Below are 26636 nucleotides of genomic sequence, written 5' to 3' on the forward strand. Positions count from 1 at the left end.
GCATCCTGTTCTCTTTGTATTGCTTCCTTGGTGTGAAATCCCTGGTGCTCCTGCCAGTACATCTGCTTTCCTAATAAAAACTAACCACACTAGGCATGAGAACACAGTGCGGTCAGTTTTCTGGCTGTGCTGGGAGCTAATCCAATGATCAGACTTGTGCTAAAAAAGCTTCCCCCCCTGCACAGCCATTCACTGGGAAGATCAGAATGATGCTGTTTCTCCTCCCCTAGATCTCTTAGCTCCTTATGCAGCTGTGAACAGAGAGTATGTGATCACTTATATAAAAGGTATGTATAATGTTTTTTTTATACGTATACAGAAATTTTTTGTCTTTCATTTCTATTTTAAACTGAATGGGTTGTTTTAAAAGGTGAGTGATTACATATACTTTAAATATAGTATGCCCCTGTATTACAAAAACAATAAAATGATTGGCAGAGTGTGTTATAGAGCATTACAATATACAGAAATACTGACACTGTACATAAGCATTTGTACATTTTAACATACAATGAAATATTAAAATACAACAACCCAACATATAGTAACACAGGCATTACCTACAATAAAAAATTACATATTCAAATGCAGTACACAGGGTTTGGTTGGCTAACCCTGCCTATTTGTAGAATAATAGGACATGCAATGGGGTGTACAAGTTCCATGTGATCCATAAATGTTCCTCCCCAGATTGAGTTCTTGGTGGACACTCTGAAATTCTCTGGTGGTAACAGTGTCCCCTTCGATGGTTAGGAAGGGCTGTGGGACTACCAAGCAGTCCCACACAGCCTGATTGTAGATGTCCTGGCATTATAGTGCCTGAAGAAGGTAATTCGTCACATAGGGGAACTTGTACCCAGGGCGGCACCAGCATAAGGCGGCTTAGACATCTGCCTTAGGGCACCCAGATAGGGGTGGGTGATAAATTCCAAAACCCCAGCCACTTGCTGGGGATTCTGCTTTTTAAAGGGAGTCCCTCCAGTGATCTGCAGATCTTAGTGCTGAGAGTCCTGTGCCTGCTGCCGCCTGCCTGCCATTCACCTTGTCAGTGGCTGGGAAGGAGATCAGGGGGAATAGGCACATTGCCTTTGTCATCACTGGGTGCCTGCTGGTCTGGTGAGCTCTGAGCTTTGTATGGGAAAGGGGGGGGCGGGGGTGACAACCGGCCTGGTACACAGCAGGTCCCAGGCTTCTGCTCTTCTGAACTAGTTCCGAGATCCTCTCTGTGTCTTTCAACACCGGTATAAGACTCAAACAAAATTACACAGTGTACTGCAAATGTGATATGTAACACATAAATATATGTATGTATGTATATATATATATATATATATATATATATATATATTGTGCATAAAAGAAAACCAAAAAATTGCAAAGTGCCCTATGTGCCACAGTAAATAAACTTAGAACATGATGCCAAACAGCACTTCAAAATAATTTCCTATACATATGTATATGTATAGCATATAGGGAATTATGATGAGAACCTCCATTGTGTGAATATAAAGTCAATACTTTATTTTCAATTTCAATTTTCACTCTCTAGTGATCGACCAATAGCCAGATGCTAGTGTGTTGTAGTTTTGGTTATTTTCCCTACGTGTCAGAATGTTCACCACTGTGTGGATGTCCCTATTGCTTTACAAACAAATAACCAAAAATCTGTGTCGGCAAAATTTAAGTGGGATCTGATTTAATTCTGCTCTATTTGTATGGTGGGATCCCATTGATACATCAATAAAGGATTTCCCCCCAAAAAAAGAAAAAGTAAACCCAATGATAACCTATCAAAGGGGAAAAAATTTGCACGATCGACTGGTACATGGTCACTTGAAAAAAATGCAGACAGTTTGAGACTAATAGAGAAAAGAAGAATTGGCTTCCTAGTCCTCTAAAGGGATGACATAAATAAGGACATTCCAAAGCCTGTCAATTTATGCCTACTGTAAAAGAGTTTGTGAATCCAAAGGATGGAGAAAACATAGAAAGTGAACTGTAGTTCATCTGACATGATTTACATGGTGAAATGTCCATATCAATTGTTATACTTGGGCAAAACAATGAAGCAATTGAGATGAAGGATCTGGAAACATATAGGCAACATTACCTTAAAAATAATAAACCAATTCCCTGTAATGTGTGGGATAAACATAGTGGATAAGTCAATGAACTACAGTTGTGGGGTTTGAAAATGGCTAAAGTAGGCTAAATAAAGGGTGGTTTTAATGAACTGTTACTGTATTTGTAGGCCAAGCAGATTTTCAATCTTAGTTCCATGAACCCAAATGGTATAAATGAGATGTTCACTTATTCCCCCTTTATTTCGGTGAGGATGTTTTATGGTGAAGAATATAAAGATAAACTGTAAGTAAATAAATAATTACAGTTAAACTGAGGTTTAGTGGTGTAAAATACACGGTGGTAGCAATGTGCTATAGAAACTCTGGATGGTGCCAATGGTATGAGCTGGTGTTCCATATAGCAATAGATTGTAGCAAGACGTTAAATGTGCCTTGCAGGTGCATAGAACGTGATGGTGTCAGCTGCATTACAAAAACGGTGTGTGGGTGCATAATGACGTTACACACATGATGAAAATGACACATGTGCGTACATGAATGCGTCATGACGTATGCTGTACACAAGTGGAGGAGTCGATTAGCGCCAAGGAGAGGCAATTAAAAATTGTTAGGCACGTGGAACAACTTTTTTTTCTTTATGTGTGGGCACATGCACTGAGCACTATTATTTGTTCCCCCCTGATGACAATGCAGATCATTTACAGTACATCATATGATAGTAAGCCTACCTCTATTGGTACTTTATATTTACAGGTACATTAAAAAAATTACAGTATAGTGAAACATTTTGTGTTGGGGATTGTTTATTTTGGTGTATTATAATTAGTTTGGAGAGCACTTTTAGGAATAAATTGGTGGAATCTGGATACAAAAAGACAACAAGATCAGTGTTGATGGAGGAGATGTATAGTATATATAAAAAGATTAGTAAGATCCAAGAGAAAATAAATGGAGGTAAATATAGGAAAGAGTTTATGTTTGGAGTAGAAAAAAAAATTTAAAGTAGAAAGAAAAAGAGGATATGGGTGATCTTGCTCTTTATATACAAATATCTACCTGTAAGGACCAATATGTCTTATAGCAAACTAGAGGGTCTGAATATAACAGTGAGTGAGTACATATCAGAAATCATAATAGAAATCATGTAAACATAATAGAAACCATGTAAAAACCCTACAGTAAAAAATATTTTTAAATTATTAATTAAAAATAAAAATGGATCATAAACTGATTATAGGAAGTAAACATAACACAAATTAATGTGATTATTTTTGATCATGCAAAAATGCTATGCAAAAATTTGAGTCATTCACAAATGCAGCGAATTCACAAATGCAGTCATTCAGTGAATGCTTTATAATGAAACCCCTATGTGTGGAACTTACAAAGCCATCTTGCAGACACTTGAAAGATAAATATGTGCCCTTTACCCTCCCAAACCTATTACTTTTCCCTCAACCTGCAAAAATTAAACCATAGAATAAAATAATAAACCATTGTCTGTGTTAATAATACAATATTTAGATTAACAACAGCTGTAAGAATCTCAAAGAGAAACTACAATTTATGTGCCAATTACTCAATAATTTTTCAAAATGCTTTGAAAAAATTTTTAATCAAGCCTTCACATTTACCATGCAGAGCAAAGCAACATGTTCACTTAACTGCCACTCTCCTCATCTAAATATTTGTGACTTGGGGTTTACTTAAGACTACAGACTTTCTTTCCAGCAGGATCAGCCACATGAGAGGAATGAGAATGATTCAGATTCTCCCCCATACCAGGAAGTACCAGGTATCAATCTTCACTACCAGCTGCTGAACGGAATGGTGGGGAAGCGAACAAAAGATAAAAGTGCACATGGGGAGGGAGGCAGTTAAGTTGCTTAGCCCTGTATGGGCAGAGCACAAATTCATTTTAAGTATGACTACAGCATCCTTTAACTGAGTAAGTTCATTACCTCTTCACAGGCCTCCTGCCAGTTGATACGAAGGATATAGAATATATAGATGCAAGTTTGCAAAAACACTGGACAAAAAATTCCAATCCAAAGACCTTGAAGATAAAACATGCATTTGAAAAATATACAGCTATTAGCACCAAATGCTATGATAATTGTTTTGCAAATGGTAAAATGTATTAGCCAGTAAGAAAACAAAATATTTCAGATACAGCTGTAGCAGTTGGATTATATAGGATTTTTTCTCTTTTTTTTTTTTTTAAGAAAAATAATAGGTTACTGATAGGCATAGCTTTTTGCCAATTACTGTAGCCAGACTATGTTGTTCTGGGTCCTATATGGGGTGTAGATGAAGGAGGGGGCACTCCCCCCACCTTCTCCAGAGCATCCATGGTGCAACAGCTAGTGATGGCAGCAGCCTGTCAGTTCAGAGCAAGGAAGGCTGCTCCTTCCCGACTCCAGTCACGTGCCCCAGTTGAGGGAAGATTTTCCTTATTCTGAACTGCCTGATCTGGTCAGTGTGTCAGTGTGAGGGGAAAAGCTGTATGGAGGAGGAGCTGTACTGGAGGGGGGGAAGCTATACTGGAGGGTGAAGAACTATGCTGTAAAGATGGAATTTGCACTAGCAGGTGGGATTTGAGCATGGGGAGGGACATATCTCTTTATTGTACTCTGTCTAGTGCAGTACCCTTTGCACTTTGTGTAATGCACTCCTAACCCCTGTACTCTGTTACGCACTCCTAACCCCTATATTCTGTATGTTGCACACCCCTGACCCCTGCTGTCTGTGTCTTACTCACTTATGACCCCTGCTCTCTCTGTCTTACTCTGTGTCATAGTACACCTGCACTTTGTGAGATGTGCACTGCTGACCCCTGTACTCTGTGTTAAGCACTCCTGACCCCTGCACTTTGTGTAATGCACTCCTAACCCCTGTACTCTATGTTACGCACTCCTGACCCCTGCACTTTGTGTAATGCACTCCTAACCCCTGTACTCTATGTTACGCACTCCTAACCCCTATATTCTGTATGTTGCACACCCCTGACCCCTGTTGTCTGTGTCTTACTCACTTATGACCCCTGCTCTCTGTTGTCTTACTCTGTGTCATAGTACACCTACACTTTGTGAGATGTGCACTGCTGACCCCTGTACTCTGTGTTACGCACTCCTGACTCCTGTAATATGTATGTTATGCACTCCCGTCCCCTGAACTCTGTAAGTTATGCACACTTGTCCCCTGCACTTAGTGCGATATGCACACCTGACCCCTGTACACTTTGTGTTATGCTCTCCTGACCACTGCAATCTGTATATTATATACCACTTAAAGGCAGTGCTAAGTCCCATACACTGTGACAAAATAAATTCTTTACAATCAAATAAAAATGTGCATAATAAGGGTTATAAAACAATATGATAATAAATTGATATTCAGACAAATGTACTACAAACCAATGTGCAATAATGAGCTTATTCTATGATGAAGAAATTATATATAATAAATGTGCATATAATATAGCTCATGTGTAAATAAGATGCCATAACAAGGAAAAAAATAAAATGTTCAACATCATGCACAAAGTCCCAATCCATGAAATCTGGAGCCATACTAAAAAATCCACCACTGCCATGAAGATACCAATTGAGTGTAAACCACGGTCGCAATGAACACTTGCCCAATGTGAGGTAATCCACTGTGCTCATACATACATAAATATTTACCAAAGCACCATGACCCTCAAACACTGAGTTGTCATGATAAGTATGTACATGTAAACTATGTAAAAATTTGAAAATGTATTTGAAGACTTGACTTCATTCACTAAGCAAATATCATCCTGTGTTTATGCTACAAATTTCTGACCCATGGTCTGTGTCTTATGCACTCCTGACCTCTGCTTTCTGTGTCCTATGCACTTCTCACCCCTGAGCTCTGCAAGATGTGCACTCCTGAACCCTGAACTCTGTATGTTATGCACTCCTGACTCCTGTAATATGTGTGTCACATACTCATGACTCCTGCACTCTGAGTTAGGCACTCTTGTCATCTGTACTCAGTGCAATATGTGCTCCTGACCTCTGCACTCTATGCATTTCACTCTGCTAACCCTTGCGCAACAAGTGGAACTACGTGATGGGACTTGGAGGAATGGACACTAAGATGGATGGCAAAGCCCAGGGTGCAGTTTATAAGTCCATATGTGTGAAGGGGGGGGTAACCTCAACCACTGTGGCAGCTGCTCCTCAGAGTATGGAGGCTCTGTGTGGAAAGCAAACAGGAAAACAAGGGAGGCACCACTGAGTGTAGTGTAATATTACACTCAATGGTGCCTCTCTTGTTTTCCTATTTGCTTTGTATCTTACGCACTCCTAGTACCTGCGCTCTGTGAAATGTGCACTCCTGGCCCCTGCACTCTGATCACTGTTATGCACTCCTGATCACTGTATTCTTTGCATTATGCACTACTGAGCCCTGTAATTTGTGTTCTACTTGCTCCTGACCCCTGTCCTCTGTGTGTTATGGCATCTTGTCCCCTGTGTTCAGTGTGATTTGCACTTCAGACCTCTATGCTCTGTGCAATGGGTATAGCAGCAATTCTCAATGAATTCTTAACGTGCATATCAAATATTTTGGTTCTGATTTTGCCCTTCGTGTGCTTCATCCTTGAACATAGTTGCCCACAAATCATGTGCTGCTGAAAACTGATGACATAAATAAGGCTTGATTGTGAACAGTGGGATATTTTTATTAAAAAAGATAAAACTTATAAAGTCCAGTAAAGACACACTGTCAATTTTTTCTTCAGCCACATGTTTTCACTAAGTGTAAACACATTTTTACAAAAAAATCCCAAAAAGCAACATTTTTAAAGTTAACAATTTTGTGTTGGGCAGCATTCATAGCCATCTAAAACATGAGAGGAGCATTGCTAAACTGATCCATGCTAGCTTTGGAGGGGATGAAAAGAAATATCTTTTAATAATGGCTAGGTTATGCTGGTAGACAATGTCAACAATGACTAAAGGCTCATACGCTAAATCCTTTGTCAGTATTGCCCTAGATTGAGTTGTGGTGAGGGTGCACTACATTGCACATCTCAGCCCACCGTGTTGTTTACTTTTATTTCGTTTTCATTACTGGAGGTACACAAAGTGACATTTTTTTAATTTCTCTGTACAGCACCATTGTGCTGCAGTGCAGTGATAAGCTTTGCCTGCATTATTATGCACTGCACCACATATAACAGTGTCACAATGTTGTGGTGTTAACAGGGCACATAGTAAACAATTGTTTCCTATGTGCCCTTGCGGTAAATGGTGCTTGTCCATTGAAAAACGCCAATCACCACACATATTGTGAAAAAGTGCTATACCTTTCTTTGATTATTCATCATATAAGCTTTAACATGTTAAAGTATTTTAAAAGACTGTTTACATCTGTGACAGTGCAAGGCCCTGCCACTGTGAAAAGGACACAGGGTTCACATGTGTGCATAAGCATAGGGCTCCAAAGCATTGATTATGAACATTAAAAACTATTTACAGCTTTCTCCAGATTGTGATATTACTGTATTGGGTTCCATAGTTTGAAGATTTCAAAAAGTGTCATAGGAGGTAAATATCTAACCCAGTGTCCAGGCTTTGGGGAAAACCAGCAGGGTGTGTGTCCAGATACACACAGCCCTTATACTGAAAGCTTGAGGATAGCTCAGGGCAATTGCTGCCAATACAGACAGAGCCCTGCCAAGAAGGCTGGGTGTTCCTGCCGGAGACTGCATCCCTTGTGTGGGGGAATCCTTGCCCAAGAACTGGGAAACTTGGGACAGCTATGAGAGTCTGGGAGACCAAGAGAGGGTCTGGGAGACTGAGGAAGCTTAAGTGGCTAGTAAATTCAGGCGGCTGGAGGGAGTCCCAAAGTCTCTGGAGAAGTGAGCAAGCTTGAGGGGCTGGAGAACCCTATTAAGAGTCCTGAAGTTGGCCTGTGCAGTAAGGCGCTGCAACCGACACTGAGTGAGATAGTGGTCTGAAGGACCAGTACTAATAGCAGTGGAGCTGCTGAAGCATAGCCATGTGGGCTAGCCCTTTCAGTAATCTGATGTATTGACAAAGATGGAAAATCACCTGCATGGGCAATAGTTGTTGAAAGAAATTGCTTTCTTTTTTTAACTGTTTCCCATCCACTGTACAGTACTATATATAATCCTTGGAGGAGAGTGTTGATATCTCAGTCTTCTCTGCCGCTGCATTGATGATCAAGATATAATTTTTTTGTGCCAGCAATTCCCTACAAATTAATAGTGATTGTAGCTGCTAGGCAGCCACTCAATAATTTTTACAAGTGGCAGAAGGGGCTCCCCCCCTTCTTTGCTCCCACCTTTACCATGCTCTCCCAAGCAAGCAAGCTAAGGATGTGACCATCTCCATCATATTCACTGAGAGGAGTGACAGGAATGGATGTTCCTAATGTTCCTAACCCTTTTTTTGAAGTCAGAAACCGGAAATGATGAGGATTTTGTCACTTCCAGTTTCAGTTCTTTGTTTACAGGCCTGTTCCTGGGGCGTAAGCAATTTAAAAGGGTGACGTGTTTGGTATCTATTAACTTGGCATAACATCATCTTTTAAATCTTACCAAACAATTGTGTATTATATTGTGTTTTTGTGCACTAAAACTCATTAAAGTGTTTTTTTCCCCCACAAAAATGAATTTGAAAACAGCTTCACAAATATCGTGTGACATAAAAATATGCAACATCCATCATTTTATTCTCTTGGGCCTCTGCTTAAAAATATATAATGTTTTGGGGTTCCAAGTACCGTATTTGCCGGCGTATAAGACGACTTTTTGACCCTTGAAAATCTTCTCAAAAGTCGGGGGTCGTCTTATACGCCGGTACACATGTTAGGGGGGCTGCGGCATTAAGTACAGGGGTTTGCAGGGGCTGATGTCTCTTACCTGGATCCAGTCCCACGACGATCCGGTCCAGGAAGCGCGGCGTCTCCTTCAGTTAGGCCACTGGATGTTCGTGCGGCTGCTCGGCTCCGCCTCCTCACCGGTGATTGGCCGCCAGAACTGTAGCTCAGGAAAGGCACACAGGCGGCCAATCACCGGCGAGGGGGCGGAGCCGAGCGGCCCCGCGAAAATTGAGTGCCGGAGCAGCAGGTAAGTGTTCTGTGTAGAGGTGCTGCTGCAACCACATATGCTGGCTGCAGCAGCACCATACGAGAACAGGGTCAGCAAGTCTCAGTGGGAGGAATAGTGCCCCATCATTGGTGTCACTGATACCAATGATGGGGCACTATTCCTCCCACTGACACCAACGATGGGGCACTATTCCTCCCCCCCACTGACACCAACGATGGGGCACTATTCCCCCCCCCCACTGACACCAACGATGGGGCACTATTCCACCCCCCACTGACACCAATGATGTGGCACTATTCCACCCCTCACTGACACCAATGATGGGACACCATTCCTCCCACTGACACCAATGATGGGGCACCATTCCTGCCACTGATACCAATGATGGGGCACCTATTCCCCCCACTGATACCAATGATGGGGCACTATTCCTCCCACTGACACCAATGATGGGGCACTATTCCTCCCACTGACATCAATGATGGGGCACTATTCCTCCCACTGGTGTGCATTGGAAGAGGGGTAGTCTTATACGGCGAGTATAGCCCAAGCACTACATTTTAGCAGGAAAAGTAGGGGTGTCGTCTTATACGCCCAGTCGTCTTATACGCCGGCAAATACGGTAGTTTTTCAGCAAGAAAATGCTGATTTTTATATGAAGGAGAGAAGTATCAGAATAGGCCCAGACTGAAAGTGACTAATAAAAGTGGGCTACCAGTTTCTTAAATCGCAAGTTAGGACTGATATCTCACTAAAAAGCATCTACCATATTGATTTTAATCTTCCCATACCACACAGCCTTGTCATATCTGCATGTTTTATAAACCAATTAATATCTCAAGGCCAAGTGATAAGTAAAAGTGATCCAGAAGCAAAGTGGTTCAATTAAAACCTAGTGATCCTTTCACAAAGGTCCATGTTAAAGCGTTTCCTGTTATGGCTCTCAGTTGTACTCTTGTGATATCACCCTGTCACATGTGTTCATGTCCATAAACATTGCATAGGCATAGCTGATATTGCTGATCTAACAATTCACTGTAGATACAAATAGTTTATACACATATACAGTATATTCCTGCCATAAACTGTATGTAGCTTGTTATCATACCTATAACCCCAAGTTTTGCTGGAAACATCAGCGATAGTCCAACTGGGATCCCAATGAGGTAATAACCAAAAATATTTGTAATAGCACCGATTTTTTGCCTTCCCGTTCCTCTTAATATTCCATTGCAGACTGCCTACAAGAGATTAATGAGTGTTAAATATTGTATACTGTCATCTTCCATACAGTCACCTATAAATGAACAAATGTTTTCTTGCTCAGATTATCAAACAAAAGACCAAAAGTTTTTTCCTCTGTCATTCCTGCAGCAGTTTTTATGAATTATTCTTTATTTTTGTATAATAATGGGATACTTACATTTGTACCATCACACAGGTGAAATGGAGCTAATAGCAGCATGATGCGTGAAACCAAAGTAACTATATCCCTGAATTTACATACAAAAAGAAATAAAATCACATAGGATTATAGTAGAAAGCATTCATCAAGACAGTATAATGTAAATACAATTTATCCTGTTTTATGTAGGTTGGGACATGTAAATAAAATAGCCATTTCCCTTACTAATAGCTGTGCCCTTCAAGTTCTTACTGTATTATGTAGATGTGTTTTATATACCCAGTGGAGATGCATATGTATATACTAGACTAAAGCTATACATTCTTAATCAGCCAACATTCACTCCCTGGGCGGCCTTGTAGGCATCACGATGTGCATCATACATGAAATTGGTTTTTTTGAAGGGGTCTACAGTTTCAAATTATCAGCCAAGCAGTGGCTGCATCCAGATGCAGGCACTTTTTGCATCAGGTATACATAACCTGCAGCAGGAGATTCATCCATGAACAATTTTAATGTGGATGGAGGAACCTGATCAGCAGGATGTGGGCTGAACAAAAAATATCTATAAATGTGTGGGCAACTTTAAAGGAGAAGTGTGGCCAAAGCTATTTTGGCCATACTTCTCATGTGGGTCACATGAGTGCACTTAATTCAGCACTCCTGTGATCCAGATTCACAGAGCTGTTCCAGGATCTGTAGGGATCTTGGTAATAATATTGGGATCCATCCAGCAGCTAATTTAGCCTCTCAGCCCACCACTTAGAGCCTGAGCCAACAGCTCCCAGTGAGCTCCAGTGGGGAGGGGCAGAGCAGAGAGCCAGTGACTGATATACACCACTCTCTGCTCATTGAAAACAGAGAACTGAGCGGTCATGTGATTGTTCAGTTCTCGGCCTTAGAGCTAGTGGCAACAGCTGCAACATTGCACCGATACTGCAACCACATAGGTGAGTATGAAAGTTTGTTTTTAATCCTGTACTTCTCTTTTATAATTGCAACTTATTTGAAATTGAAGAATTAGATTTCCAAAGCAGGGGGAAGTCATATTAAAAGAAGCTGTACAATAGAGGTCTGACGTAGAATAAAACAAGGGCTTATTGTGATGGCTCTAGGCAGTAGATAGTCTATATTCTAAAGAATGCGGATATTTCCATTTCATTTACAGGTACAGGGGAATGGGCAGTATCTGCACAGCTGAAGTAAGCCCCAAATTATATATTAGGTTACTGTTCAGGCACAGGCAGCTCCCAGATGATGTCTGAAAAGATGTTGTAACCTCTGTGAAAGAGAGACAACTGTGTTGGCAGGTGCAGTTAGTTTATCTGCCACTAGATAGCTATGTTCCCAAAATAGTATATCAAAGGGAATTGTGTCATTGGATGTTAGGTCCCTCTTAGAAAGGTTCCTCCTTAGTAATGTATTGGATGGAGTTGGCGCCCATATAAGTGCCAGGATGGGAGGGGCCAAATGAGTTGGGACATGGAAGCTAAACACCCCAGAGCTATACGGATGTAGTTGGCTACTGTCCTAGGGCCCTTAACAGGACTGAAGTCCCGGGCAAGGTGGTACAGAACTAAGAAAGAACAGTTGTAGTCACCCTGACTCCTTTTATGGTCTTCTGTGGGTTGTGAACAACATGCAAAAAGGCCTTTTAGGTCAGGCCAGAGTCCTCTGATGTAAGTACTTACTGGTGACACTTTGGAAGAGTGTGCCACCAGAGAGTGTGCCCGGCAGGGCAGAGCTATGGAAGGGTCATTGAGAGAGACTAGTATGCTAATGAAGGCATCTTGATTCTACTTGGTGATGGAAGCTGAATGCTTGGGGCTTAGTAAATGCAGAAAGTGGTCCCAACTCTGCAGTGCTTCCAAGGTGATAAGGGAAGATGGCTTACAAATTATGAGTATACCAGCTACAGCAAGTGAGTAGCTATCCTATCCAAGAAGAAGGAGGGTGGAGACTTGTACAGTTTGGCTCCAACACCTAGCTAATCGTGGGCACTTGGTTGGAGGATTTTAAACTTAGAGTGTGTTAGGGAGTGGGAGCTGGGACATTTTGTCCTTTAAGTAAATATGTACTAATCCTGTCATTTTTATTAAAATTTTTTGGCTTGGAAAGAGTTCACAGTACCCTTTTTAAGCTGACGTAGTAAGGGCTGCAAGGGCTTACGAACAATGCAGGACTTCAGGGTTGGAAGGGTCAAGCCTTGGAACATATTTTGGGTGTGGGGGAAGGAGGGACGGGAAGCTTTGGTGTACATTCGTAGAGAAAGCACATGTAGCTTGCCTAGGGTGAGACAGTGCAGTGCTGACTCTGATCAGGTTGAGTGAGGCTCCTGTTCTGTAGAGTTTGAGACATAATTCTGACAATCAGAAAGACCTGTCAAGTAACTGAAGTGGTTACAGTACTGTCAGATGTGCTCCCCTAGAAGGTAACCTCATGTGAATGGCAAGATGCTGCATGCCAGCACCCTTGTCTAGAGAACCTGTGTGCCTAGTAACATATGGGGATTTTCAACATTCGGACTTCATTCACTACTGTTTTCTGAGGTACCCTTTGCAAATATGCAAGATACTGTAGCCCCTGGTCCACAGTGCTGCTCTGTCTGGCAGGAGAGACTGGGTTCCTACCAATTTTGTTGCCCTGCACTTCCTCCCCTCCTCTCAAGCACAGAACTGGCTGGCAAGAGAAGCCCGGCCTTCCACCGGAAGAACAGAGGAAGGGGATATGGACTGCTGTGCATCTTAGAACAACAGCCTGCTGTGAGGAAATGAGACTTGTGGGTCAATGAAACTACACATTCTGGCATGACTGGGGTTCTTTGGGGAGGAAACGTTAAAGGAAGGACTGTTCTTGGGCTCAGGACAGATGTGTTGAGCACATTGTGGAAGACAGACTGTGAAGCAGGCTGATAACAGAATGTTTTGCCACTGCATCAAGGATGCAGAGAGTTGGAGTAGCGTATATCTTCTGGTACTGTCGCTGTCTGGTGCTGCTGTCTAATCATTAGGGAAAACTCCATTGTCACTAACTGGTGCTGCTGCATGACCGTTTGGGAGAACGCCACTGTTACTGATTGATGACCCAACATGATCATTGAGGAGAACACTGCTGCCACTGACTCTGCTGAGCTGTTAACTAACAATGGAAAGAGACAAGTCATCACCCAAGGAGTTGGTGAGAGGCCTCTGGCCAAACCCTACTGCACCCTATTAAATAAGAAGTAATATTTGCTCGAGATACAGTACATACCCGGGTTCAGAGGTAGATAATCATTGTCTTAGCCTTGCTCTCAGACAGGAATTTCCTAAGTATAGGGTTTAGTGGTCATTCTCTGTTTGTTTGCTTATTACCAACTGTATTATCTATGTTGCTACTAATTTTATTTGTTTGAGGGGCTATTGCCGCTTCTCTTTCTTTGGTTATTGTATTAGTATTCTTACTATTATTATTGTAATATTATATATATTGTTGCAAAAATATCCGCTGTTCAGTGGTGCTGCTTACAGAATAGTGGACTCTGGGAACAAGGAAAGAGAAAACAGCAGCTCCTTAATGAGTAAGCACTATGCTAGCTTGGCCCTGTTCATGCATCCCAGTAAAAGCATTATTTGGCCTTTAATCCCTTTCTGTCTCACTATTACAGACTTTATTTCATCAGCACAAGCCTCCCTTCCTGGTTTAAGATGCCATAGGTATTTTAAATGACCCCTAAAAGCCCATGGCAAATAATATTGGTCCCCTAAAATATTTGTATCTGGATAGTATTTGTTTTCACAATAATACAGGAAAAGTTGTTGAAAATCACTTTTTTTTAAAACCCTATAAAACTTCTTGTGCACAAAAGTGAGATCACTGCTTTTTTTCATGCTACGAACTGTATCAAGGGGATAAATAATTGTTTAAATGGATTTGAAGAAGTTACTGGTCTACATATTACTCACCTATCATTTGTAAACATGTAACCAATTACATTTCTCAGTGCAAGTATAGTACTACTGATCAACAAGCAAACAAGTACTGAAAAACAGAAAGTACAGATAAGTCTGGTTAATAATGTATTGTTTGAACTGCTTCGTATATGCGCACTAATATATAAAATAACAGTAACCAAATCAGAAGTGGTACTCAAAGCCCAAGAAAATTGCACATTTGAAAACAAATTAAGATAAATGCAAAACTAATGTTTTTCAAATACTGTCTATGCCTGAATATTATTGTGTATCTATAGTCATGTTAGTTAAGATTTTAATTTTCTGTCTAGGTCCCATAAGGAGGAGTCCAATGCAATGTTTGCTCCAAAGAGAGAACTGAAAGTCACAAAATCTCTCCAAAGTAAAGGGTAATCCCCCTTTAGAAATCTGTCACAGATTAAGGTGTCAGGATGACCCAGTAAAAATGGTTACCAAGAAAACTACACGGGTGAATTGCTCTACTGGGATCTCAGACAGCAATAAAATTATGATAGAGGTTCCAATCCTCCTTGCCCATCCTGTGCAATGCTAAAATTATTAGTGTACAAGAGCCAAACAATTATAGAAAGAGAGAGGGAATATTAAGTGAGCTTTATTGTCTTAATAATTTACTATGTATGTCTGGCCAAAGCTTTTTTATTCACTTTGATAGACGGGAGAAGGATTGAACCCTGTCAGGTTTTTACTACTAATCAGGGTTCTGAGAGATTTCCCCTACTTACTGTCACAGTGACAACACTCTTGCCAGACAGGGTGTAGGATAAACTGTAACAGGAACACAGACAACAATAAAACACAGACAGGGGTTCTAGCCTTCCCTTCGTTCTACTATAAAACCGATCATTATTTTATCTTTGCCCTTGTTTCAGATTTTCACTTACTTCTTGTCTGGTGAAACTGTTGTCCCCAGGACTGCAAATGAGGGGAAATCCCAAAAACAGAGACCCAGATAGCAGTAAAACCTGACAGGCATTCTAATTCTTATCCACTCCATCCCAAGCGAAAGACAGTTTTGGCCAAAAAAAAGAGAGATTTCAGGCTGAAGCAACTGCAGGTAGCAAGTGAAACTGGTCAGTAGATTATTTTAGTTAGAGTATGGCATCCCCATTTCTAGTAGTAAAGTGATTTTATTGAGAAGGGCATCACAGTGGCTTAGTGGATAGCACATCTGCCTTGCAGTAAAAGGGTCATGGGTTTGATTCCTAACCATGGCGCCTCCTGCATGGAGTTTGCATGTTCTCCCTGCGCTTGCATGGGTTTCCTCCCACACTCCAAAGACATGCTGGTAGGTTAATTGGCTCCTGTCTATATTGGTCTTAATATGTGTATGTATGAATGTGAATTAGGGACTTTAGATTGTATGCCCCTTGAGGGTTAGGGACTGAGGTGAATGTACAATATATACAGTATGTAAAGCGCTGCGTAAATTGAGAGCGCTATATAAGTACCTTTAATAAATAAAATAATATCAAGATGGGGGGGCAAAGTGGTGCAGGTTTGAAGTGACCTCTTGCAGCAGCCTCTTAAACCATTCTATAAAGGTCCAATTCCAGATATTCTGTTTTTGTTACTTCAAATAGTGCCAGAGATTGCAACTAAGCATCACCCCCCCCCCCCCACATTCATGCCTTTTGGCCCAATACTATGAAGGACATCACAACTGGCCAACAGGAATGAACAGCACAAAAGAAGGGGTAGGCAAATTTCAGGACTCCTAATATAAAAGTGCTCAAGCTTTGTGTATCAGAGCAACATGAGATTTGGCCTTGACAGGAAAATATCAGAGAAAGCTGAGGAAGTATGCAGGCTCTATGAGCTCTTAGCCTCCCCTTCCCCCAGTGAGAGAACTTCCTTATGTACTGGGTTGGTCTGGTGATGTACAGCCATGCCTAGATGAAAACAGAAACAGTGGAGAGGTAGGTTGTGTTCTTGTCCTTACTTCAAGCTCTAATCTAAAGAGTGCTCTTTGTAATATAAATACATCCTCCATCTCCATTTATATTTATGATGAGGTATATGGTCGATGCAGTTTTTTTATTAGTACAAGTAAAACTTGGACAAAGTACCAAGTCCATGATGGCGATACAAAATGGGAATCATTGAGGGTGAATTTACATTGGGGGGTGATTTACTAAAACTGGTGCACATGGAATCTGGTGCAACTGTGCATGGTAGCCAATCGGCTTCTAACTTCAGCTTATTCAATTAGGCTTCCAGGCAAGATAACCTGGAAGCTGATTGTTTCTGTGCTGAGTTGTACCAGATTTTGCATTCTCCAGTTTTAGTAAATAACCCTCAATGCATTGTAAAATGCCTCTCATCCCAAGGAAACACAGAAAACAGTTTTCCATGTGCCCCATCTGCATTTTATCGCGGCATGCTGTACAGATTCACATGGCACTGTACAGCAGCACATCGCTGTTGTACAGCAACATGCAAGGAGTGTACTTTTGTACACTTCAAAGAAAGCTTGCACAAAAACAAAACAAATAAAGGGAGCTGTGTATTATGTGCTAAATCAAGGCTAAATAGGGCCACACTGCCCCCCTACTGAAGCTGGGAATGGACAGCTGCCGGATAGGTAAGGTGCTCAGCTGTCCGTTCTTGTGTGAATTCGCCTTGTGCTCAAATGAAAATACAAGAGCAGACACCAAAATTCAGAACGTGCATGTAAAAACCAGAGAAAAGGAGAACTGAGAGTCATGTTCACAGAAACCAGATATTTGCTTTTGTTTTTTTTTTTTTTATATTTTCAGGTCATCCACCTTGTATTTCATCACAGATAATATAATGCATGCTATAGGGTATGCTTTGTTTTTTTAACTTGTTTTATATTATGTAGCATTTATTTAGTGTACAAACTCCTACCTGCACAGTAGAGTGCAACTTTAGAAGACTTTTTGGCTTGTTCGATGTCTCCAGCTCCTAAAGCAGTTCCTACCCTGATATTGGCAGCCATGCCAAATCCCATAGGAAGCTGTAGTGGAAAATATTATATGAATTAGAAATTTGGCCAAGACATTGTCAGTGAAGATCATTTTAGGTTACCACCATGGCAAATGACTACATCTGGACATGATGATAAAATACTAATATACGAAAAAAAACATACTTTTTAATTAAAATATCATTGTGCTACAATGTTTTTTGAATCCTCCAAAGAAGGTTGCTGTGAAAGCCACTAGCTGTAACGTGCACAATTCGCTCAATGCAACCTGAAATCTACATTAATCTTTTTTGTCTGAAAATCATTCTGAGTCACCAAATTGTAAAGACTTTTCTAGAATTTGTTCAATACATTGTTGTTAAACTGGTAAAATGCAACTTTGCTATTTTTTAACCAGTAATTTTATTATTTTGACATGTCCTATAACCCCATAAAATTGCTATATAAGCAGCAAACTGAAGAAGTCCGGAAGTGACGAAACGCATCAGTGGACGTGATGTCTGACATAACGGCGCAAAACCAGAAGTGGCACTATGTAGTTTTTTTTTTTTTTTGAGGTTCACACTGGATTTATGTGGAGGTGCAAATTGGACACAGAAGAAGAATTGTTTGTAATTATTTTTGTGGACTTTAGTTTGTATTTTATTTTATTGACTGGCACAAAAAAGGTTTTTTATTTTATTTTTCACATTCAGGGGTGAAAGTCTGACTTTTTTGGACTCTCTTTTAGGTTTTGTGGTACTTTGTTTGGTTTGCACAGCTTTAAAGGTTTTTTATTATTAATCTATATAATTTTTGGATACCGAAATTATATATTTGCATGGTATTAAAGTATGCATGCATTAGTGCCTATACACATTGTACAATACCCTGGAAACCAGAACCCCTCACTTAAGCATCTCCATATTAGCCTATAATTTGAGCTGGGCACTTCCAGAGCCTTCTCTACTGCCAAACTGCAAGATGTTTATTCATGTTGGCTTTAGCTTTCAGGAGTATCTCAAGAGCAACATTTGATACAAATATTTTCAAAGCATATTCAAAGTTTTTATTAGCTTTCAGTATCTTTTTTATACACACACTTAAAGTGGTTCTTAAGTCAAAAGGTTTTTTACCTCAAAGTGATTATAAAGGCATTCATTTTTTTTTTTACCTTAAAGCAGTAGTAAACTCTGCTTTGTAATTTTTACCTACAGGTACACTTAGAAGTGGACAGTGCCAGCGGGGGACCCGAGAAGAGGAGGTTCAGGGCTACTCTGTGCGATACCATTGCACAGAGCAGGTAAATATAATACAGTTTTATGCATTCTCTGCATTACGGTACAACCCATCTACTGGCATTTCCTTCACCCCTCCCTAAACACCCGAGTCCTCTCTCAATGCAGTGCTACCCCCATCTGCAGCATCCACCACCACCAATACTATTGTACAAGGTAGGTAAATATACCTCTTTTTTATTTTAAGAAAAAAAGGGAGCATTTAATATCACTTTTAAGCTTCCATCTGTTAAAGTTGAATACATATGTAAGGATCTGCTGCCCTCTACTGTTAGCTGTTAATATCACAGTGGTATGTATAATTATGCATTAGCAATTCCTGTCTCTTGGAGGCTGGCTTTGGAACCCCAGAAGGAGGAAGTGGAGATAGGCAAGTCTGGGAGCACATGTTCTGTTTATGGAATATCTGCTGTTCATTGAAATCCATACCAGAAGGGATCAATAGGCAAGTGCTTAAATGTTTAAAGGTCTGCTGTTATTGCCCATTTGCCCATACCATCGTTTCAGGGTATATATCAATATACATTTACTAGCCACTTTGTTAGGTACACCTGTTCAATTGTTTAGTAACACAAATTGCTAATCAGCCAATTACATGGCAGCAACTCAGCAAAGCTTAATTTAGATACAAAACCCTAATTACAAGGAATTAAACTAAAGGTGAGTCTAATTATTCATTAAACAGGTGTCCAACAGACAGTTGATTATAAAAAGGCATTACTTAAAGTGGAGTTCCAGCTGATTTAAAAAAAAAATAAAAGTCAGCAGTTACAAAAACTGTAGCTCCTGACTTTTAAACTACAGCCACTTACCTGTCCCTCGGTCGAGCAGTGTCCTGGTTTAACCAGCAATATTCTCTCCCTGGCGCCTGCATCTTCAGTGTGGGCACCCGGCTGTGACAGGTTGACAGCCGGGTGCGCATTGCGCATGCGCGAGTAGCTCTGTGCTTTGTGAATGGTGCCGTAGTCTTCTGGGACCTGTCATGTGTCCCAGAGGACCACGGGGAGGAAGGGGGAAGACAAATTCCGCCTCTGATCACCTTAGGCGATCGCAACGGAAGTGGGAGCGGGTACCTGTCAAATTCAGGTACCTGCTCCCCAAAGGTGCCGATCCTTAACGGGGAGTGGGGGACAAAGAATTAAAGCAGAACTTCCCCTTTTGGGTGGAGCTCCGCTTTAACAAAGAAAACCCCTTCCAAATTCATGCTGTCAGCAATGGTACCACATGGAAGAGAAATGTCCTAAGGCCTGAGAAAGAAAATAATTTCTTTATACAAGAAAGGTGAAGGCTACAAGAAGATCAGCAAAGCTTTACTTATCAGTCAGAATACTGTAGCAAACGTGATACAAAAGTTTAACAAAGATGGAACTGCAACTATCTCACAGAGACGTCCAGGCCATCCATGGAAGTTAATACCTAATACAGGAGCATCTTCTGATGAGAAGGATTGAAGAAAATTGTCATGCAAGTTCACTGCAGTTAGCTAAAGAAGTAGAAAGCCAAACTGGGGTAATTGTTTCCCATGACACAATACAGCGTACACTGCAGTGGAATGGCATGCATGGTGTCGTCCACGAAGGAAGCCTTTCCTAAAGCCCATGAACAAAAAGGCCCATGCTGGAATAGAAGTCTACTGGGACTCTGAGACCCCAATAAATGTTTTTGGAACTGATGGCTTCAAAATTGTATGGCATCGCAAAAGTGAGGAATACAAAGAAAAATGTATAGTGCCTACAGTGAAACATAGTGGTAGCAGTGTCCCTCTGTGGGGCTGCATGAGTGCTGCTAGTGTCAAGGAGCTGCATTTCACTGATGGTATCCTTCACAGATATACTGCTCTATATTGAAAGAGAATCCTTTGGTCATCGTGCACTTTACCAACATGACAATGATCCAAAACACACATCTAAGGCCACTGTTGCATTTCTGAAGAACAACAGGGTAAAAGTGATTCAGTTGTCAAGTATGTCTCCTGATCTGAACCCAGTCGAACACCTATGGAGAATTATGAAGAGACAATTTGAGCATCACTCTGCATTCAGCATCCAGGCTCTAAAAGAGGTCATTCTTGAAGAATGGAAAAAGATAGATGTTGCAATATGTTGCCAACTTGTTTATTCCATATCTAGAAGACTTGGTGCTGTCCTTACAAATCATGGAGGTCATACAAAATACTAGATGTAGTAGTTTTTGTTGTGGGGTGTATTAATTTTTGCATCAATTTATTTGAGTAAAACTGAAGATTTTGTAATCTAAGTTATATTATTAACCTTACTAATGATAGGGTTTTATGCGCTGCCACAGACTAAACTAAACCAAAAAGAGCAGCAAGCACCAAGAACATGTTCCACCACTGCAATAAAATAGTAAAAAGAAATAGTGCTGCGCTACAAAAAAATGACTACTAACCCCTACATAAAAATCATGGGTAAATGGCAATTAAATATATCCAACTTAAACTGTGATTATTAATAATAAATAGTAACCTTACTTCAATGTAATAAGCTAAACAAAGGTTCTATAAAACACAGTTTTGTAAAAATTTGGAAATTTGTTCTTGTGTTCATTGAAATATTGATTAAAATCTCACTTTTCAAAAAGAGTGTATTCATTTATGCTGAGTACTGTATGTACTATTATTAATCTTTTCTTACATAAAAATTGTATTTCTATAATGGTGTATATCTATATACTTATGGTGATTGTTATATGCTGGTTGCAGTAGTTCCTCTGCTCCCAATTACTATGATTAGATTACTGGTTAATTTTACAGGAGGAGAATCCGTTCTGCTCACAGAGGCCCTGTCCTGGGTGAAAGTACTTACAACTTTTTTTAATCAAACCCACTCTTCCACTTAGTGAAAGCTCTGTTTTTTTCTTATTTACCTAAATTTAATGCAATATCCTGTTTGGGGAAGGCCATTTCTCATAACACTCCCAAAAAAGGGCTACATTTGGAGGCAATGCTGAGACCGAAGGTGGATTAACAGTAGTATGTAGAAGCTATATTATACAGAGCAGCATCCTTAACCTGCTCCTAAAGGGCATATCTTGTTTCAAGATGCAATGGTAGACTTACACTGTATGCTCCTACTGATTCATTTAAGAAAAGAACCCATGTCAACTAGCTATTTTCAGGATGGATAACGATAGTGAACACTCTAGCAATAATGCAAGTGGAACTTTAGCCAAACAGACTGAAATGGTTAACAGGCAGGGCATTACAGGAAGTTAAAAGTGTTTTCTGATAATGTTCCAGTGACACAAGGAGAAGAATGTTTCAAATCTGGAATTAGCACACTCTCTAATGTCTAAGGGAGAGGCCCTGTTCAGAGGAAGCAAGCAATTCTGTGGTCCCCAGCTGCAGAATTAATCTGCCTGTATTGAGACACTCATGAGGAAGTAAGTGCAACGGACTACATACAGGTACTGTCTGATCACTTTGAGCAAAACTATGATCACAAGAAGATGGCTGCTGACTAAAATATGTCTCGTCAAAAGAAGAGACAGGTGTTTCCACTTTAACTGAGTACAGTTACTTTTGTCACATTTAGTGTATCACACTGCTATAACTCCTTCTGCAGTGGGCTCTATGAGGACCAGTCAATAAGAATTCTCTCTCTCTATGAGTTAATGAAGTTACTGAAGAAAAGGAGGCTAAAAAGTGTTCCAAAAGAGGGTTATAAATCTAACTCTCCCCAAGAAAAACATCCTGAGTCATACCATCCCAATTTTTCAGTTGCTGAACCAGTTGTTTACAGAGGGGGAGGGACTCTCAAAGGTGTTTCAGGTGTGGTAACAGGGCCATTCTGCAAGACAGTGTCATGAGGACTCTGGGGAAACAGTTCTAAGTGTGACATTCCCCGTAAAATAGAGAAGACACAGATATGGGCATGTTAGGCCAAAGCCAAGAAGGCCCTCATAGGCTTTAAGTCTGTAGTAAAGTAAAGTCACTGTCAATGGGCATACATCCCAAGCTCTATTTAACACAGGTTTCTAAGTTACCCTTATTCACTGTTCATTGTACCAAAAGCGTCATACAGTACATATCCTGTTGATGGATGTTTGCATGTAATTATGACTGTGCCAGATTTAGGAAACGGGTATTCATCCTATGGGGATCATGGCTTTTATCTGTCCTGACACAGGTGATTCACACACATCTTCAGTGAAACTGAGCACTGATTGTATAGACGTACATAGTGCCTTACAGAAGTTTCTTGAAGAAGATCTGTTTCTTCTGAGCGAGTTGACATCCCATCAGAACTTTAAAAGCTCTGTAATGTCCTCTCTGTTAGCTATTGGCATGGAGTAGTGCCCTGTGGAAATTCACAAGGGGGAGAGAGAATGCTGAGAGTAGCCTCCAGTTTTGCCCTTGAGCTGCTCGGTAATGGAAGTTATGTCCTCATGGAAACTTCTGAAGAGATGATGAACAAAGAAGGATGGATGGTGATTCCTAAAGGAAAGGACTGAAGAACCAGAGTGGAATTAGTCATCACCAAGTTGTAACTAACTGCTACCCTATGCTGAGTGTTAACCCCTAGGCTGAAGTGTGCTGAGTCCAAGTCACAAATACTGCTTCTATCTTTAAATTGGAATTAAGTGACCAAAAGTTGCCAGAGCTCTGGAACGAAAAAGTGACACAGCAATTGTCAGATTTACCAGAGTGGTTCTCTACAGATGATATGGCTGTAGATTGTGCTTAGAGTGCTTTACACACTTTTAGACTAACTCTACTCCTTTCAGAGAGAGACCCCGGAGGATAGCACCAAAAGATGTGGATGAGCTAAGACAGGCACTAAATCAAATGGAAGACCAGGGCATCATTGTGGACAATAAGACCCTGATTCACTATTGGGCGTGGGCGCATATTCATGGGCTTAAGCCCAATTTTCATGGGCGTCCGTCTATTTTTTACCCTGCAACCTAATTCACTATTGACCAGAGCCCATAAGCAGATTCCCAATCTAATTCACAAAAAGACACACGCCCGGAATCAGACTCACAAAGCAGACTTGCTAAGAAGCAAGTCTAACACCATGAAAAATCACTGCAGAGACATGTTCACTTAAAAATTTGCTTTGCCAAATATCAGGACTTCACTTTAAACAATATCTGCTATTTCAAAAAAAATTAAGAATGTGTTAAAAATCGTTTTTTTCAAGGAAATCAACACAGTAAAAATCTAGACGCCCGTGCAGTGTCTTTGGCAGATACAACTGAGCATGTGCAGAACACATTTTAGACTTCTGCCATGGGCGTTTGCTTTTTAGCCACTGACTAATAGTGAATCTTACTGTGGATTCCTCTGACAGCCGCCACTCGGTCGTGACTATTGTGTTTAATAAACAGCACTCGGCATATCTTCATGTAATCTAATTAGATTTCCTTAGTTCTAGTGATTCTATTTTTGTTTCTTATACTTTATAATTATTTCTGTAATGATTTTACTTATTTCAAAGGTCTAGATAATATTTATTTTGACAGCTGAATGTAAAAATAAAGGTCCGCAATAAAAAAAAAAAAACTGCGTGGGTCCCCCCTCTCATCTGTACCAAGCCCATCAGGTCTGGTATGGATATTAAGGGGGAACTCCACGCTGAAATTTAAAAAAAAAACAGCGTGGGTCCCCCTCAATATCCATACCAGACCCTTATCCGAGCATGCAGCCCGGCAGGTCAGAAAAGGGGAAAAGGGGGGGGGGGCGAGCGAGCGCCCCCCCCCCTCCTGAACCATACCAGGCCACATGCCCTCAACATGGGGGGGTGCTTTGGGGCAGGGGGGCTCCCCCCCCAAAGCACCTTGTCCCCATGTTGATGAGGACAAGGGCCTCTTCCCCACAACCGGTGGTTGTGGGGGTCTGCGGGCAGGGGGCTTATCAGAATCTGGAAGCCCCCTTTAACAAGGGGGCCCCCGGATCCCGCCCCCCCCCCCCCTACGTGAAGGAGTCTGCGGTACATGCTCCCGCAGACTCCTTCACAAAAAAAAAAAGTGTGGTGTAAAAAAAAACACAGTACAGGGTCTTTGACAAGTCCTTTATTAAAACAATGTCCCCCGAAGTAGATCCAACGTCAATCGTGGCGGCGGCAGGGACCCGAAAAAAAAAAAAAGTTCCGCTCCCGTCCGAGGCTTCCAGCCTTGTGAAGAAAAGGCTAGTTGACATTTTTTATATAGGTATGGGGCGGGGCCAGCCGGGGACAGCATCCGAGTGACCCGCCCCATGTCACATGCTTGCTGTTCCCGGCTGGCCCCGCCCCATACCTATATAAGAAATGTCAGCTAGGCTTTTCTTCACAAGGCTGGAAGCCTCGGACGGGAGTGGAACCTTTTTTTTTTTTTCGGGTCCCTGCCGCCGCGATTGACGTTGGATCTACTTCGGGGGACATTGTTTTAATAAAGGACTTGTCAAAGACCCTGTACTGTGTTTTTTTTACACCACACTTTTTTTTTTTGTGAAGGAGTCTGCGGGAGCATGTACCGCAGACTCCTTCACGTAGGGGGGGGGGCGGTATCTGGGGGCCCCCTTGTTAAAGGGGGCTTCCAGATTCTGATAAGCCCCCCACCCGCAGACCCCCACAACCACCGGCCAGGGTTGTGGAGAAGAGGCCCTTGTCCTCATCAACATGGGGACAAGGTGCTTTGGGGGGGGAGCCCCCCTGCCCCAAAGCACCCCCCCATGTTGAGGGCATGTGGCCTGGTATGGTTCAGGAGGGGGGGGGCGCTCGCTCATCCCCCCCCTTTTCTGACCTGCCAGGCTGCATGCTCGGATAAGGGTCTGGTATGGATATTGAGGGGGACCCACGCTGTTTTTTTTTAAATTTCAGCGTGGAGTTCCCCCTTAATATCCATACCAGATCCGAAGGGCTTGGTACAGATGGGAGGGGGGACCCCACACTTTTTTTTTATTCTTTCTGCAATAAAGGGAATTATTTTACATTCAGCTGTCAGTGGGGAACCCCGCTGACAGCTGAAACATTAACACATGGCTGTCGCTCCTACAATCCCGCATGATATGTTATCAACTCATGCGGCGTTTTAGTAGTGAAAACCAATGCAGCGCTCATGTTTCAGCTGTCGGCGGAGTTCCTCACTGACAGTTGAATGTCAAAGTATTGCAGGGATTTATAAACAGTGTTTTAAATAACCGGCGTGGGGTCCTCCCTCCCATCCATACTAAGCCCTTCGGGTCTCGTATGGATGTTAAGGGGTAACTCCACGCTGAAATTAAATAAAAAACAGCATGGGGTACCCCCCAAAATCCATAACACATACTTATCCGAGCATGCAGCCCGGCAGGTCAGGAAAGGGGGGGGGGATGAGCGAGCGCCCCCCCCCTCCTGAACCATACCAGGCCACATGCCCATACCAAATTATTCAAACATTTGTAAACAGAACAATGAACTGAAATGGTTTGGCATTTGTACCCCAAATATGACGTTCCCTGAGGCACTGGTAAACCGAGGTACGCCTGTATTAGTATTGCAATCCTTTGTATTGGGATACATAGAACCATCATACATGTGAATTGGCAACATAGCACAACATTTGTGTCACATTGGAGATATCTGGTAGTTACACTGACCTTGCCCAGGGATTTAGGGTTGATTCACAGCACAGAAATACAGGCTGGATTAGCAATGTAGCTCCGTGGATTAGTGGTTAGCACTACTGCCTCACAACTCTAGGGTTGTCGGTTTGAATCCCAACCACGGCAAGGAAGTAGCATGATCTCCGTGTGTGGCTGTCTTCAAATAGATGTTCTGGCAACATCTTTGCTTTCTGTCTAAATGATCCCTAAAATGTGAATTAGAATGAGGCCTTGTCTGTTGAAACACCTTCAA

The 26636-nt window shown here is 41.5% G+C and overlaps 1 pseudogene across 1 annotated transcript in view; it reads right to left on the reverse strand.

Moving 5' to 3' along the window:
* Nucleotides 1-26636, reverse strand: part of LOC149469845 (multidrug and toxin extrusion protein 2-like) — a 147999-nt pseudogene that overhangs the window by 17309 nt on the left and 104054 nt on the right. Inside the window, exons 11-15 of the transcript XR_016311480.1 lie at nucleotides 17440-17548; nucleotides 14542-14617; nucleotides 10616-10685; nucleotides 10301-10433; nucleotides 4046-4140 (exon numbers count right to left, since the gene is read on the reverse strand). The product of XR_016311480.1 is annotated as a multidrug and toxin extrusion protein 2-like (transcript). The remainder of the gene's footprint in view (nucleotides 1-4045; nucleotides 4141-10300; nucleotides 10434-10615; nucleotides 10686-14541; nucleotides 14618-17439; nucleotides 17549-26636) is intronic.

This window comes from Staurois parvus, unplaced genomic scaffold (genome assembly GCF_062004578.1).
Source record: "Staurois parvus isolate SC_StPar_1 unplaced genomic scaffold, SC_StPar_1.0 ptg000058l, whole genome shotgun sequence".
NCBI classification, from domain to species: Eukaryota; Metazoa; Chordata; class Amphibia; order Anura; family Ranidae; genus Staurois; species Staurois parvus.